The sequence below is a fragment of the Pleurodeles waltl genome, chromosome 10 (genome assembly GCF_031143425.1).
Source record: "Pleurodeles waltl isolate 20211129_DDA chromosome 10, aPleWal1.hap1.20221129, whole genome shotgun sequence".
NCBI lineage: Eukaryota > Metazoa > Chordata > Amphibia > Caudata > Salamandridae > Pleurodeles > Pleurodeles waltl.
This window is the reverse complement of record NC_090449.1, coordinates 896,372,211-896,385,869: the sequence shown is the minus strand read 5'-3', so window position 1 is coordinate 896,385,869 and position 13,659 is coordinate 896,372,211. Positions and strand designations below refer to the sequence as shown.

Below are 13,659 nucleotides of genomic sequence, written 5' to 3'. Positions count from 1 at the left end.
ATTGAGAGAAGGGTGACTGGAATGTTGGTAATTATTCCTCAGATTTGTTATTGTAGAGTAGGGAGTTTAAGATGATAGGAGAAACAATGTTTGTGAAAGAAATAACCTGGAAATAGCACTAGAAGGATCAAAGAAATTACAAGAAAGTAATTTTCTGAGTGGAGAGGTCCATGGGAGTCAGTTGCCAGAGACATGTAAGCAGTACATGAACGTAGGGACATTTTCAGTGGCTTTGGATACTGGTGCTTGCTAGACCTGTGGCAAATCAAGCATGTCTTTATTTTGTTTTTGTTTTTTAGTGCCTTGATACCCTCACGGGTAGGTAGTGCGCTTTACAAATTCTCTGATTGATTGATTGAGTAGCAATCACTCTTCTGTGCTAAATGAAAATGACTTGCTGCCAATGTCATCCATAGTAAGACTGACCCCATCAAATATTGATAACAGTAGTAATCTGAAAGATTTCAGTTCTTTTGACTGAACACTTGATAATTTGACTTCAATGGCACATCTTTGTCTCTTTAACTCGTTACTTGGCATACCTTCTGGAATGTGTGATCTTTTGTTGTCTGTACTATACCTTTTGCTGTCAATATTTTTGCTGGGATCCCCAGTTGTGCCACAATATTAAGGTATTCCTCTGATAATCAAGAATGTAAGGTTTTCAGATGCAAGGAGTATCAGAGTATGCAATCAGCATGAATATGTCCCATCACAATTTGTAAAAACAATTGAAACCATACTCTTACAGTAATATTTCCTTCCTTTTATTGGTGGCGGCATTTCGGCTTTGGAGAGATTGTAAATCACTAGTAGAGCTTGATTGTAAAGTATAATTGTGAAAAACCTACTGCATGGAAGCAGGCGATGGGGTTAGAGTAGGCTCTCTCTCCCTTCATTAAGCTCCGGATAACAAATGGAATTTTCAGATGACCAAAAACAATCAAGGTAGGAGTTTGTGGGAGAGATGCAATAAAGGTATGTTGACGTACGGAATCAGCCAACCCGAGGCAAAACACCCCCATGAAGACAATAGCAAGACCGGGCCAAGAAGACTCCATGCGGAATAATAGAAATAGCTACAAATGATCAGGAGGGCATTTGGGTTGTTACACCTCCCTAATAAATGTATTTTCTGAATAGTTGGGTACAAGTGCTTTCAGTTGGGTATAGTGAGATGTTTGTCGAAGTTCACCACAAATTTGTACATACACACAGACAAAAACGCACACATGCCTTCCTCTCTGTTTTGAAAGTCCTCGAACATATTGGTTATTTAACAAAATATTGTGTTTTTCAGTTAGAACTCAATCCGCATTCCTCTTCTTTTACACTGCCCCTAGGCCCCTCTCATGCTCCCTGCTTCTCGTATAATGTATGCCCCTGAAAATGGTATAATCTAACCTGTGTATGTTTGCGTGTGTGTGGGGGGGAGGTGTAGGAACCTCGTCCAGTTTGTAGTGGGTACCTTGGGTACTTACAACTTATACCAGGTCCAGTTATCCCCTATTATTGAAGTAGTAGGGTTCTAGCAGTTTAGGCTGATAGAGGTAGCTGTAGCAGAGCAGCTTAGGCTGAACTAGGAGACATGCAAAGCTCATGCAATACTATTATAGTTACACAGTACTGATACACAAGTGAAGACAATACTCAGTGTTACCAGAAATAAAGGTAGTTTATTTGGGTGACACAGTACCACAAATACCTTAGAGGCAATACTCCTTCTGGCGGTAAGTATTATACACAATATATACACTAGATACCAAAAATAAGGTAAGTAATTAGACATAAGATAGTGCAAAGAATAGGAAATGCTATAGAATGCAAAGGGAGAAAATATGTCTAGGGGCAACACAACCCATATACTAATAAAATGGAATGCGAACCACGAATTCCCCCCTAGAAAAGTGTAGTGTGTGCAGACTCACTGGGAGAGTAAGAAGACAGTAAAGGTAATTAAATTACCCCACCCCAGAGCCCAAAAAGCAGGAGTAAAATACTGCAAGTTTCCTTAGGACACACTACCCCTCGTGATTGGAATTATTGCAATAACCAACCAAGTCTGCAAACAACAACTGCTGGATTCCTGGACCTGAAGACCTGCAAAAGAAGGGGACCAAGTCCAGAAGTCGAAAGAAGTTCCAGGAAGGGCAGGAGCCCCTTTGAACCCAGAAGAGGGTACAAAAGAAGAGTCCCCGGTTCGATAAAGACTGCAGAAATGCACCCTAGGAAGATACCACCGGGTTCCTGCGTCAAAATGGCGCTTGCTGGACCCAGGAGGGACCTTGGAGGCCTCAACTCTGTGAGGAGGAAGAGGAGGCTCTCAGCACATTAGAGAGCCCTTAGGACACCAGACAGCGGAGACCACAGGAGTCCCAGGACACGGGGACAAAGGAGGTACAAAACGCAGGTGGTGCAGCACTGCAAAGAAGGGTCCCATGCCGCCTGAGGTCAACTCAGCAAGTTGAGTGTCACAGGATAGAGTGCTGGGGACCTGGACCAGGCTGTGCATGAAGGAAGTTTGCAAATAGTGCACAGAGGCCTCAGGAGGAGAAGAAGACACAGTGCATGGGGTACTGTCGTTCACAGGGAAGGCAAGGTCTTACCGCCTCCAAATTACATCAGCAGGACCTCAGGACAGTCTGTGGCGATGGGGTCTACCCACTGTGTTCCAAGGAGAATGCTCGTCACTGTGAGAGGAGTCCAAGAGAACCAGTCGTCGACTTAGAAGGTGCCTGTGGAAGTAGGGGAGTGACTCCGTCACCCCACCGGAGATTTCTTCGGTCCTTCTGGTGCAGGGTTAAGACAGGGAATCCTCAGAGCATGCACACCATGGAAACTGTTGCAGTTGCTGCCTGGAGCTGAAGTTGAAGAAGAAAAGTATCCCTTGTGGATACTTTATTGCTGTTACAGCGGTTCCTGGAGCAGTCTGCAGTCAATCCGAGGTTGAAGTAGTAGTTGCAGAGGATTCCTGCTGGAAAGTAGAATCTTTGGAGAACCCACAGGAGAGACCCTAAATAGCCCTGAGAGGGGGATTGGCTACTGACCACTCAGAGCCCACTAGAGTGCCCCCACACCTTGCAAAGCAAGATGATTGAAGTCTGGGACACACTGGAGGAGCTCTGGGCACCACACCTAGGGTGGTGATGGACAGGGGAGTTGTCCCTCCCCTTTCCTTTGTCCAGCTTCACACCAGAGCAGGGGACAAGGGGTCCCTGAACCAGTGTAGACAGGCTTATGCAAGGAGGGTACCATCTGTGCCCTTCAAAGCATTTCCAGAGGCTGGGGGAGGCTACCCCTCCCCAGCCTGTAACACCTATTTCCAAAGGGAGAGGGTGTAACACCCTGCTCCCAAAGGAAATGCTTTGTTCTGCCTTCCAGGGACTGAGCTGCTCAGACCCTAGGAGGGCAGAACCCTGTCTGTGAGGTGGCAGCAGCTGTAGCTGCAGTGCAAGCCTCAGCTGGAATGGCAGTACTGGGGGTCCATAGTGGAACTCCCAGGATGCATGGAATTGGCTCCCCGATACCGGATTTGGAATTGTGGGACAATTCCATGATCTTAGACACCTTACATGCCCATACTCGGCGTTACCATTGTGAAGCTACATATAGGTATTGACCTATATGTAGTGCACGCGTGTAATGGCTTGCCGCACTCACAAAGTCCCGGGAAATGGCCCTGAACTATGTGGGAGTACCTTTGCTAGTGCAAGGGTGCCCTCACACTTAATAACTTTGCACCTAACCTTCATCAAGTGACGGTTAGACATATAGGTGACTTATAAGTTACATTAGTGCAGTGAAAATGGTTGTGAAATAACGTGTGTGTTATTTCACACAGGATGCAGTGGCAGTCCTGTGAAAGGGTTTGTCTGAGCTCCTTATGGGTGGCAAAAGAAATGCTGCAGCCCATGAGGATCTCCTGGAACCCCAATGCCCTGGGTATAAAGGTACCATATGCTAGGGACTTATAAGGGGGTCCAGTGTGCCAATTGAAATTGGTAGATGAAGTCACTAGCCTACACTGACACATTTAAAAGCAGAGAGAGCATAAGCACTGAGTTTCGGATTAGCAGAGCCTTAGTGATACAGTTACGCACTATACAGACACACGCATTAGGCCATAAACTATGCACATTGGGATCCTGACTAGCAGGATCCCAGTGAGACAGGCAAAAAATATACTGAAATACAGGTACAAATGGGGGTAACATGCCAAGAAAGATGGTACTTCCCTACAGGAGGGAGTGCGGAGGGGTGCAAAAGTACCAAGGGAAAACCCATGCATTTATAACTGACTTTATCAAAAGAATGGTGGTGCCAGCAGTAGACCATTGCGCATGATTAATGTCCCTAAGCTAGCAAAAGGAATGTTGGTCACTGTCACTCGGAGGTGTGGTTTAATATTTTGAAAAGAAATCAACATATTTTACAAGGTGAGTACCATTACATTGATTTGTTGTCAACAGATGAGAAACAATTGATGATCTGGTGTCCTAGACCTTTCACGCTCCCTGTAATGGACACCGCCCGCCAATTTAAGTAAAGTTATCCACCCTTGGAGCAGTATGTGCTCCCCTTGACAAACGTCTGTGGCTCTACAGAAAAATATTCATTAAGTTAGGACTCTGTTTTTAAGGATGTCGATTGACTTGCTGGAGAAGCCATGGAAAACGTAGGACATCAATTGAAAATGACAGATAAAGAGGTGCCTAGAAGCACAAGTAAAGTTTCTACAATTAGCTGTAGTGCTGAAGATAATATCTATTTGATTGTTGATCTAGGTCCAGAATGTAATAAGTTAGGTTCTAGTTATGTAGCTGAACTGCTTGATTTTTTTTCTAGTGAATTACACCAAGGGTAGATATTATCTTGGAATTTAGCAGGATTACAATTGGATCTGTCTAACGCTGAATGATCTCATTTTATTGACAAATTTGATTTATGCATTTTCCTGGTATCTCAAAGTGATTTTTTTAATATTTCGCTCTGCATTTAGGAACTATAGCAGAAACACCCTTTTTAAGGGATGCGTCTTATTGGGACCAAAATATATTAGCTAGCGTTGCATTGCTAGAATTAATCAGATCTTCAGACTTTGATTCATATGACATCCTGGGCATCAGTACCAATACATGTGATGTCCAAATATACTACATTTCTAGTTTATATAGTCGCTCGGCTAGGGGTAACAAAAGCTTTGTAACAATCAGTCAGCAAGAAACACGCGCTGATAATATTAACGCTAGGACTTACTGATTGTAGCCGGAGATTTCAATAAAGCTTATAATCCACTGGAAACTGGAGACTTCTCAAACACTGCAGAGGAGGATTCCCGAACTACAAATCCCTTTTAATAAACAATGGTCACCACCTGCCATTCAGCTAAATGCCCTAACACTTTTGTAGGGACTTAGGCCTTTCAATAGTCAAAGCTGCTCTGACACTGTTGGAAAACATACTTATAATAGATCTAGCCATACTAGTGAGTTAGACTACCTTTTGCTGGCCATAATGATATGGCTATTATCGAGCCACATGATAGCGACCAGAATGTCCTTAGTCTGACTATTAAAGGCACTCTTCTGCACAGGAAAATCTCAGACACTATAATGCTAGAAAGGGCACTCTGTATCTCAAATAACAGATTAGAAATCAATTGGGGGGCCTTTATCCAGAAACAATATCTAGGATGTACAAAAGGAGGGCCTAGACAAATTGTGGCAAAAACAGTCTGGTCATGATATGGTTATTAAGGTTCATGAAGAAATCTTCTTCTCCTTACGGAACTTTTCTTATACAGTAGTGAGATGAAGTAGAATACTACCTTTTCTAAAATAATCTCTTAGAAAGGTAAGGAATGCAGATCTGGATATGATGATATATAAGACGGCTGCAATTTGGATAACAAATGGTGACTGTTTCATAAATGCAAGTTATCTAAATGAAAACACTTTGATGACAGCAAAAAGGGAATTGGATCATAATAATAGGGTAAATGCAGCCAAGGACACAAAAACAAGCTATCTTTGCACTAAGTAGCACATAGTGACTGAAAGAGCCTTGACCATTTTACTAGTCTATATCTTTCAAATGATCACCCAGGTAGTGACAAATGACTCAAGTTGATCTTATGTCTCTAAACAAAGAAAACCTTTGGAAATAACCCTAGCAGATACCCTACAAGCAATCAAAGGCATTGGCACCTGGTCTTGATAAGATACCAGGATATTTCTTTCCTTCAGACATATAAATATGAAGCACTTAGGTGAACACATTGTCTAATAGAACATTAAATAGTACTAAACTTCCTACCACATGGTCTAGGTGCAGAGATTATTCTAATTATGAAAAGGGACAGAGGAACAGTCCAGGCAAATATTGACTTCCCAGGTTTATAAATAGTCTCCAAAGTCTTTTTGTAGACAAATACTAGATAAACTATGAGACTGGACAGACGAGTATGGCATCCTGTCAGACCTACGAACTGGTTTTAGAAAAAAACATGTTTGATCAAATGTTTAGATTTATGCTGTTATACTGTAAAACTGTGGTACATGGCAAAGGACGCCTTAGGTTTGCTTTTGACCTGATACAGCAAGAAACATTTTGGCTAGTTTTAAAGGAGATAGGTTTCTCTGACAAAATTGTACCCTTCATAATACTCGTGCATTCCTATTTGCAGATGATACACTATTGATCTCCAAGTATTGGTTTTACAGGTCTTTTTACATTGATATAAAGACTTCTGCAGGCATTGAGGGTTTGAAGTGAACACAGCTAAGACCAAATTCATGGTCTTCCACACACAGAAGAAAATCTTGGGACACCCTCAAACTAAAACATGAAGGGGTATAGTTCGAAAGAGTTAGTGATACAATGTCTTGGATTAGCGAGATCATGCCTATATTGCAACAACATAGATGGCGGACTGTAAGACCTCCTAAAATTACCCTAGCAAAATCAGTCTCAGTTCTACTACAGCTATAGGATGTACAAGCATTGGGGGTAGACCTTATATGATGTAGAGCTCAGGGGGCACTCTAAGGTGCATAATCTGGTAAAAATAGAAAAAACATTTCTCAGGTCTATGGTTGATTTGACCAGAGTACCTCATACCTCTTCAGATGGATATGGGAGACCTCAGCTCTACTGGAGGTGAATCTGGTACACAGAATTATTTTTTCTTATGGAATGGCATTAGAGGAGGTCATTGCTGTGAATTCCACTTACAAAGTTCCTGGGTAGAAATTTGTCAAAGCACGGATAAGCATTTTAGGTCTGGCAGCCTTATATACAACCCCAATGGAAGCTACACAGATAGCAAATGATCTCATAAAATATAAATATTGGCTTCATGTTTTGGGGACCGGTTTGTGCTGTGTTTCTCCTAGTCAGGAAGTTTTACTTTTACATTCTCAGAGTTTAAATCCACAATACCTGGACTTTGTACCACCACCCACCCTTGGCTAAATAGCTATATGCTAAATTTAGGGATGGAATTCTTTCCTTAAATGGATTTCATAGCAAAGAGCCTACAGAAGACTCTATCATCGATTAAAATCTAGTGTGAAGAAATATAATTGGGGCTGTAGAACATGTATTGTTTTTCTGTACAGTTTAAAATCTAGAGCAGAAAATCAGTTGTCCCTCTATGAAGTCAGATTGAGGTGCTACAATATGCACCTGCTTTAGAATTTTGAGATTCTAGTGAAACCATTGTTGTTGGCTTGCCCAAATTTCTTATGTCTATGTCACAGCATAACCGTTTTATCAATTACATTCTATTTGTTTAGTAGTATTTATTAGTTCATAATGGATTTCATTATTCTAGCATATGCTAGAAAGATAAAAAAATTCGATATAATTTCTCAACCTGAATGCAGAGATGTGCGTCTGTGGAAGCATCACCAGTTGTCTGCCTCTGATTGTTTAAACAGAGCAGCAGTTAATAGGGAATTGTGTAACATCAATAGTACTTTAATTTTATATAAAAATGTACAAATTATGTATTATGTGATTGTTTAATGGGGATGACCACGAATAAACATTTTAACTGACCGGATACAACATCACTTTCCTTACTCACTCCTCACTGGGCATGCGTTGAAAAACGTTGGTAACTAAACCCACTGCACTGACATTTTCTATGAGTTCTGTGCAAAGATGAGAGTCAAATTTTAATACATAGCCTGCGAGAAGACCATCTCAGGTCTTCTGATGCCAGTTAACATTTGCATGACCTGTTGAATGCTATGTCTTGTTTAGGGTGTGAACAGAGTTCATGTGGTGAGAAAAATAGCTTGCCATACCCAGAAATGATCTGAGGTCTAACTCATCTACTGATGAAGAGGTATTTCCACGTGTCTCATGGCTCCACCTGTATTCCTTGCTAGGAAAGGAAATGGCAAACAAACCTAAGCTCATGCTTGTCAAATTCACATTTCTCAGTGTTCTGCATCACTTACAGCATCAGAGGATTTCAACAAGAAACCTTGTGCCATGTTGATTCAGAAGAATGTGGTATATCATCAATGGAAGGTGAGCTCTACGTGTTCATATTCTTCATACAAAACCAGTTTTGAGTAATATCCAGATCATATTCAATGATAGCTGACCAATGTGGGGTGCCAAATCCCTTTCTACTTCGATGGCCAATTTCAGCAGACAAACATTACGACAAATGAAGATTATTCATATGCCTTTCTAGTGTGTGGCCATTATAAGCAATGTCCTCTTTACCCACAATTTGGACTTAGTAGTTAATTGCAATCTCTCCCTACAATAGTAAATTAATATATTTCTACTTTAATTAGCTAGGCTTACTTAGATGAGGAGTCAGTTATTAAGTTGTGATATAAATATTCAAATTAATTACTCACATATCATTAACATATGGGGGTCATTACGAGTTTGACGGACAGAAAAGCCAGTCCACCAAACTCCCAACGGAGTGGCTGCCACCTACGCGGTGACCTCTCCGTCGTAGTCATTAAGAGATTCCTGCTAGGTCGGAGGGCAGAAACCTACGTATCCACCCACTGGCCTAGTGGGGCACAGACAACAGCATTGTCACTGGCTCATGATCAAGCCAGCGGCAATACTGTACCAAGCCAGGTGCAGCAGTACCCTCACTATGTTAACTGTCTATACAGCAGACAGTGAACACTGCAATGGTGCTTGGCAGGGGGGCCCCTGTACCTGCTCCCCATCAGCCTTTTCATGGCGGTGTTACTGCCATGGAAAGGCTGGCAGAGAACGAGGTCATAATCCCCAGGGCAGCGCTGCCCTAGAGGTTTTGGATCTCTGCCACCTCCAGACTGCCGGGATCCAAGATCCTTGTGGTGCTGGCAGTTCCCTGGCGGTCTGACCACCACATTTGTAATGACCCCTATAATGTCTAAATACATAAATAAATGTGGGCAGTGCTATGATTAAGTAAGAAAGTGAGTGATACCTACTTGGTGGAGCCTACAGCTATTACAAAAGTATATTGCTCTGAAATGGTACTAGGTTTGTCCCCCACTTGTGGCTGCAGACTAGTCAAAACCTGAGATAAATATGTGCAGGAATTGACTTGATAGATTGATGTAAAGTATGATCTAAGTATCTTAGTGACAATGCTCTAATAAGTGTCTCAATTGTTTGTCATTGTATTACTGGTGATTAGGTTTTAGTTCATCACCATGAGTCACATTAGCTGTGCTACACCTCTGTTGAGGAAAGTAGGGCCAGGGCCTACACCCCTCAGTACATATAGGTCATCTTAATGGCTACAACCTCATATTTCATAGCTTTATCTAACTATCCCAACAAAACATTTGAACAGTGGATGCTGACAGTTGTTTAGACATGTACGATGATAGTTGCTGCTTCAAAGCCATTTTCTCCTACTCAGACGTACAGTTGTTGTTTTGTGCTCTACTGTTATCCGGATTGAATTTTGTCATGAGTGGCCCCACATCTAGATCTAATGAATCTGGTCCTTTGATGTCAAATTGCCACAACATATTCACTCTCTATGATATAGAGAACATATTTGTGAGGTTTATAAGAGCACATGTGAGAGAAAGAGAGAAAGAAAGAGAGAGTGCAAGAAAGACAAAGAGAGAAAGAAATAGGTAAAGGAAATTAAAGTACAACACAGGGATGTGTTTTAATGTCAGAAGGCATCAATCATTCCTTCCTTTAAAGTGTGACAGTTCATGGAACTATATGTAAGGTTCTTGTGTATTGTTATTGCAATTTAAGCTCTTCTGAAGATTCCATTTGTGCCTTATCTAATATTTTCCCAGGGTAGTGTCAAAGGTATTTTATTTCAACTTTAAATGCCTTCCTAGTTTTCTTACAGTCTGTGTGAGAAACAAAATAGTTCGCTAAGTTACTAATACGCATTGTTTTGTTTCCTATCTTTAGGGTTTTAAAATTTCTCTTATCTCCGTTTTCATAGAAAAAGGATCCAGCTACTCAGTGGATGGCACCCATTTCCTAGGTACATGTTGTCTGTTGGTTTAGTATAATTGAGGCAGTCCTCAAAACCCATCAGTCCATTTATGCTTTTTTAAGGTGGGTCCTCCCAAGTATTTCTGAATGACTTGTTTAACATTGGACCTAATATTCGATTTTGCTTCGCTGTCAAAAGAAATCACTGCCAGAGATGCTTCTTTGTTTGTCCCTACGTGCCTAATGTGCTAATCCCTATTTGCGAACCAGGATGTCCAAATTGTAAGCCAGCTGGTTTGTGAACTGCAAAGCAATTTGACAAGTGACCAATGAACAAAGAAGTCACATTGCAAACACCATATTAACCAGGAAGATCACAATTTCAGCCACCTGTAAAGCCATGTGAATGTAGGGATGGTGGCCTGCAAGAGACTTCTTTAACATATGAAACATTTTTAATGTGACATTTGTCTACTAAAATGACATGTATTGATTTAAAAAAAACTGTTTCCCATTTGGGAACACTTTAGGGGGAGCAGGCTGTAGTCATCCCAACCACTACCTACTTCCCCTACTGTTGCTTCCTCCCTGTTAGAAACTATTGATACATTTCACTGGGATTCCAAAGGAGGATTGGTATTCTTTTGTATCCCCACCTCTTTATAATTCAAAATGAGAAGCAAAACTGAATGAACGAGCTCTAAGATACCTTCCATACTTTTGTTTTCTGCTCACAGAGCCTATGAGTTTGTGGGTTCCATGTCTTCAGACAGCAAAAGAGTATCGGACATCAGGCCTTATGTGTGATGTACTTGCAAAAATACACACACAATTAACAGATTTGGCATTTACCTACTGAAATTAAAAGTGTCATACTTGCCAAGAAGGATCTCCAATCCTATGATAAAGATGTCATCTTACGGCCAAAGCAACTCATTAAGGGAAGGTTTGAAGTGAGTCAGAATATTACAGCCTACAGCTATCAGCAATAAAAATAATAATGTAATAAAAATTGTTCTTCCTGTAGATCTTCATACCACACATTCATTTTATATGTGCTGTAAATAGAAGTGTTACCAATGCACTCCAAAACTCTTTTCTACTTAAGACAGTATTCTTCTGACCTAATTAATGAACATTGTAACCTTTGTAGAGGGGGCACAGTAACTTGGATGAGACAGTATTTAGTATGCTTTTGCTACTTTATTGAAGTATTGGCACAAAACACAGCAGGATAATACAAAATTCAAAGTGAACAATATGCATGATGTGCACTTGAATAGAAGGCAATCTCTTGAATAGAAATGTAGAAGAGAGAAGGATCAGGCAGCCATCATCAGAATCCTTCTACTGGTGCACAGACCAGAGACTGTGCTCCCTGGAAAGAGAAAACAACCATAAATACTGAGCAGTTCACTGAGGATAGTGAAGATAGTTCAGTTACTGAGTGAAAATGAAGTTGAACTGAGGCTGATGATGAGAGTTCACAAACCTTCACTCATGTATTAAAGTAACTGCTTTATAGTTTGTATAATTGTACAAACTGCATGCATGTGGTTGTGTTGCTAAATGAGTTGGAGTTTTGGAATTTAACCAGGTTACAATAAATGAAGGATCTATGTTTATGATAAAGAATTGAGTAGTTAATCAAGGAATCATCTGAGTTAGTATGATGCTGAGTTAAATAGTTCATCCTTAGGCCATTCTTATGAACAATCCTATTAGGCTCTCACTTTACTAGAGAATTGCTTACCATTTCCAGTCATCGAAATGACAGGTAGTGAAGGTCTAAACAGCCATCAGATATAGGTGCTTGTAGTAAAGTTAAGTAGTTGACAGTTTTTTAGTATAATCTATTTGCTTGAACCTGTCTGATATACCTTGTACATTACCTAGTACCTAGGAATGATTTTTTATTGTTATTGGTTTCTGTTGTTATGAATACAATAATGATCAAGTAAGTATTCAATATAAGGTCAGGCATATACCAATAAGTTACATTAAGTCCTATCAATGTAGGCAATCAGAGAACAGCATACAGTATCAAATGCAACAGTGATAAAGCATCTCTCACATTAATTCCAATTACAGCGGTGAGAGTTCACCCAAACATCAGTAACACCTCTATATGCTAATCAATTGTATTTGTTCCGTAGCAGCCATGTTTTATCAAAACATTTTAATTCAATTCTAGTTGTTATCTTGACAATGCCTCAATATGCAACCAACGGTCCTATCACACAACAGTTGAATATATTTTTGTGGGGTTTGATTGGAAGGTGTTTTTTTCACTTTACCACAAAACACCTTACTCCTATAGTACTACCAAATTTTGACAAAAAAATGCTCACCTAACCTTAGAGCATAGATCATCATTTGTCTTCCCAAACATATCTGTGTGAGTGTGCAGTAAATCCCTATGAACAATTTTCTGTTGCACCTGTCTGAGTCCACGTTCGATTGCTACATCACTTGGGTAAAATTGTGCCACTCCCCTTTGCATATTTAAATTGGTCAGGCCTTTCTGTCACTGAGTCCTCAGGAGACTTATTTTGTGGGGTGAGTTATGAACTAGCAGTTTGTATATCTAGGACATTTCCTTTGTTGTCAGCCAACACCATATTTGCGTTAAGAACGTATTTGGGATGTTGCTATTTCAATGAGTACACTTTCTCAAAGCATGTCCTAGCTGCAGTTACCTAATTGCTGGGGACTTGAGTAGCACTAATAAATTGCATAGTTGATTAAATAAAATCATAGATGACTAGCACAAACATCTTTGAGTTTGGAGATCCTATACATGTCCCACTTCCCACATGCTTCCATGTCTTTAAGGTTGAATAGGCTGAACTAGTTACTAGTTGGAATATTGTTCATTCTAATTTGACCATTTCCATTTCCCAATCCAAACCACTGGTGTGTGGGCAGTGATTATGGACCACCATCTTTTTACCATATATGGCATTTAAATATCCGTTGTCACCTAATGAGTGTCAGTTGAACAAGAGAGAGGGTTCATGTTGTGTTGAGAATGACTATTGTTCACTACCATCAACTTGGATGCACACTACTAAGCGTGCCTAACTGGTAAGGCCCTGCCGTAATCTTACGTTCTTCTACTCAGCATCACAAAGGAGATCCTATATGGACCTCTACCCCACAGAGTACAGAGAATTGTGGTTGGGCTCAAGTAAACATCCCAGACAATGTATTCTG

General features: G+C 40.6%; 1 protein-coding gene across 1 annotated transcript in view; it reads right to left on the bottom strand.

The window, feature by feature from the left end:
* Window positions 1-11,626: 11,626 nt before the first annotated feature.
* LOC138260830 (ranaspumin-like) overlaps window positions 11,627-13,659 on the bottom strand; it is a 58,359-nt gene continuing 56,326 nt past the window's right edge. The window contains exon 11 of the mRNA XM_069209255.1: window positions 11,627-11,821. The gene's annotated coding sequence lies outside the window, so the exon portion shown is untranslated. The remainder of the gene's footprint in view (window positions 11,822-13,659) is intronic.